The sequence below is a fragment of the Chroicocephalus ridibundus genome, chromosome 9 (assembly GCF_963924245.1).
Source record: "Chroicocephalus ridibundus chromosome 9, bChrRid1.1, whole genome shotgun sequence".
In the NCBI taxonomy this organism is placed as follows: Eukaryota; Metazoa; Chordata; class Aves; order Charadriiformes; family Laridae; genus Chroicocephalus; species Chroicocephalus ridibundus.
The window spans coordinates 38,518,827-38,522,324 of NC_086292.1; positions in this window are offsets into that span (position 1 = coordinate 38,518,827).

Here is a 3,498-nt window from a genome sequence, read left to right on the forward strand (position 1 = left end):
GTTAGAAAGGAGATAACTCAAGAAAAAAAAAGGGTTATTATGTTTCTAAAGAGACAAATAAAATCATGTGCAATTTAAGTTCTCGGAAAGGACAGTAATGCCTTCCATCTGTTGAGGACAGCCTTGGAAGCATAGGAAGAAACTCTGTTCCTTGGTCTAGCAAAGAATTTAAACTAGCAGCTTAAACATTTGAGCAAATTGTTGAAACCAAGTGTAGTCATTTGAAGTTAATTATCAAATTGGTCACTTTCCTGAAATAATTAAGTAGGTGTTAATACAGAGTAATCAATGTGTTTTTAAATCCTCTAGTATAGCTGAAAGAAAATTACATGGTCTGTCTTAATAGTAGGACAGCAAGACAAATTTATTTGAAAAAACAATCAGATTAAATGTAAACTATTAATACACATATGTTCACTTTAGGGTAAAAAGGGAAAAGGTGAGTAGTACCAATTGGAAAATGAAGCCATATTAATATTTTGTTTTATTTTATGTCAGATTGCTCTCATTAAAGAAAAATTTATATTTTATAACTAAATGTTCCACCCATCAAAATACTTCTAAACATTTTTTGTTTCTTTGTTCCTGTGAGAGAAAAAGTTCTGGTTCAAAGCAAAAGAGCAATTTTTCTCATAGCTCTGTAGTTAAAGGCTTTGAGTGAATCAATACTTGCAAATAATGTAGGCAGGTCAGAAGGAATGTTCTGTTTCCTCCAAAAAGAATGCAATTTCAGCGAATCACTGGTAACCACATGATATTAAATTCTTTAACAAAATACAAAGGCATATTCAAAGATTTCCCTAGTTGTCTTATCAGTACAAGAAAAAGCAAAACTAGCTATTCCCCTTTTCATGCTCATCAGAACTTTTCGCCTCAGGGTTCAGGACTTTCTGTTATGTTAGTAAAGCTGTGGACTGACCAAATATTTTAAACAATGCTTGATTCAGTGTCATCACTCAAGCATGCTTCCAACAACAGAAAATTGCTGTACAGCAGGCAAAAAATTTCCTCCATGGTTTACCTTTGAGAAAAAGGGAAGTTAACAACAGAGAGGCTGCTCTCTTAAAGGTTCCCCATTTCTACGAACCTCTTAGTTTCCAGTGCCTGAGGGTCTTGGAAATACAATCTATGCTCAAACTCAGTTCTCAATATTTACATTCACATAGCTTTGCTCAGGACCTGACTCCTGCCTGTTCACTTCACCATACACATGAGTGGTTAAAATAATAAGCAGTCGGACTCACCAAATCTTGAGAACATCAAGAATTCTTCAAAAGAAAAAGGAGGTTTTTGCATTTTCTTCTGACATACAGTAAGGATTGTTCTCACCAGAATGCCTTAAATGACAACATATATCAGTAAATATTTAAACTTCAGATAACTAAAACTGACAAAGGTATTACTATAGCATACATAAAGCATGTTCACTGTAATTTCTTCCAATAAACAGAAGTATACTATACATTCTTAGATGTCGAGAAATATTCTAAAAATGTGAGACATACGTAAGGACACGTGATCGTAAAGGCAGAAGTTCTGTTTTCTTCTCAGTACCTCCGTAAAAAAAATGTATACTATTATTTTTTATGGACTCCTCAAATACATGCCGAAGAAAAAGTGAATGTCCAATCACTTGCAAATCTGCTCTGTTCTTACATACTCAGTTTTTGTTTAGAAGTTGAAAGAAATGTGAGGAGTGCAGATCAGCAGAAGTCTTACTGAAATCAATCAACTGGTATCTTCTGAGCTCAGTGTAATTAGAAACTCAGACTTTACACTGTTACATTCAAGCAGAAACCAAGTGTGAGAAATACTGGCTTGAAAAAAATTATATTTTTAGTAAATTGCGAAATCAAGAACTCCAAACAAAAATTATATAGCAACCATTCCTAAAAATGGTTTTGTTAATATCAGAGCTTTTGTGCAAATAACTGTAGAGAATAAAAGTACACAAAGGAGTAACTCAGATTTCAGAGCTTGCTTTTAAATGATGACCAGGCTCTGTTTGTTCCCAAACAAAAAGTTCTGGATTCAGTACCCAAAGAAATCATTCAAACAAAGTAAGAGATGGTACTTTTAGTAAAACCTACAATAATTAAGTTTGGCAAGAAAGAATTTTAGAAACTATTTTAAAAGTCTTCTTGGTGTCCAATAAACACTTTGTTATTCCGACAAAATTAACTACCTCAAGACGTATTGTCACAGTGTAAGGAAATAAAAAAATATGGATGGTAAAACATAGTAATTTTTATTAATACCGCAATGTATTACATACTGCTATCATGATAAACAGATCAAGTCAAAACAAAACAAGTAACACCAGTATGCTGGTAGAAAACCTCTGCCACTGAATGTAATACCACTGAAGTTAGTGAGGTTTTTGGGGTGTAACTGAGATCAAAGTTTGGTATAAAATCTGCCTACAATGTCAACTATTTCCCCTAAGGCTATTACAACTAATATATCACAGACTTCACTGACTCGAAAGAAATATTCTCTATACCAAAATTACTCTTTTAGGTTAGTCATTTCAACCTAAAAATGCAGTAACTGAACACTGAATATTGGGTAAATGCTACTGTAGAGCAGCATCCTCAACCAGGCCAAGGAATTCCACAGAAAAGATCCCATGTCCTACTTAGAGAGAGATGCAAAACAGCAAGAAAGGAATTTGGCAACAGAATTCTTCCAGCCCTTGGTGTCAACTGTAAGTATGCAGTAAGTATACTACTAGGTGGGGAAAAAAATGTAGGTGAAAAAACCTAAGTGACCTAGCTCTCCTGGAGTTAACAAGGGAGTGAAACAAAGCCTCCAACCCCAGATCACAAGCCACGGTGCCCAGGCACTTCTGCCCAGGGGACAGGCCCCATGGGGTGGCACCACCTCCCATGGAGGAACCGCCTCAGGAGAGGGAAGGGAAGGGGACATTTCACATGGGCTGGGGAGACCTGGGACAGAGACGGTCTGGAAAGGGCGGATTTCTCCTCTGTGGGTAACAGGACACGGTTTATGTTCAGGGTTTTTTTTTATTGCAGGGCCCTCAGGCTGTCCAGCAGCCAGTCAGTCTGTGAGTTAGTCTGTCAGTCAGGCAGAGAGTCAGTCAGTCTGTCAGTCAGTCTGTGAGTCAGTCAATCAGTCTGAGGCAGTCAGTCAGCCAGTCAGTCTGCCAGTCTGTGAGTCAGTCAGTCCGTCTGAGAGTCAGTCAGTCTGTCAGTCAGTCTGTCAGTCTGTCTGAGAGTCAGTCAGTCTGTCAGTCAGTCAGTCTGACAGTCCATCAGTCAGTCAGTCCGTCCGTCAGTCTGAGAAACAGTCAGTTTTTCAGTTAATCAATCTGCCAGTCTATGAGTCAGTCAGTCAGCCCAAGAGTCAGTCAGTCAGCCAGTCCAAGAGTCAGTCAATCCATCAGTCAGTCCGTCCGTCAGTCAGCCAGTCAGTCGTGTGCGGCCGCCACGAAGGTCCCCTAGCAACCGTTCCCCGCCGAAAACCACTCTCCAGCCC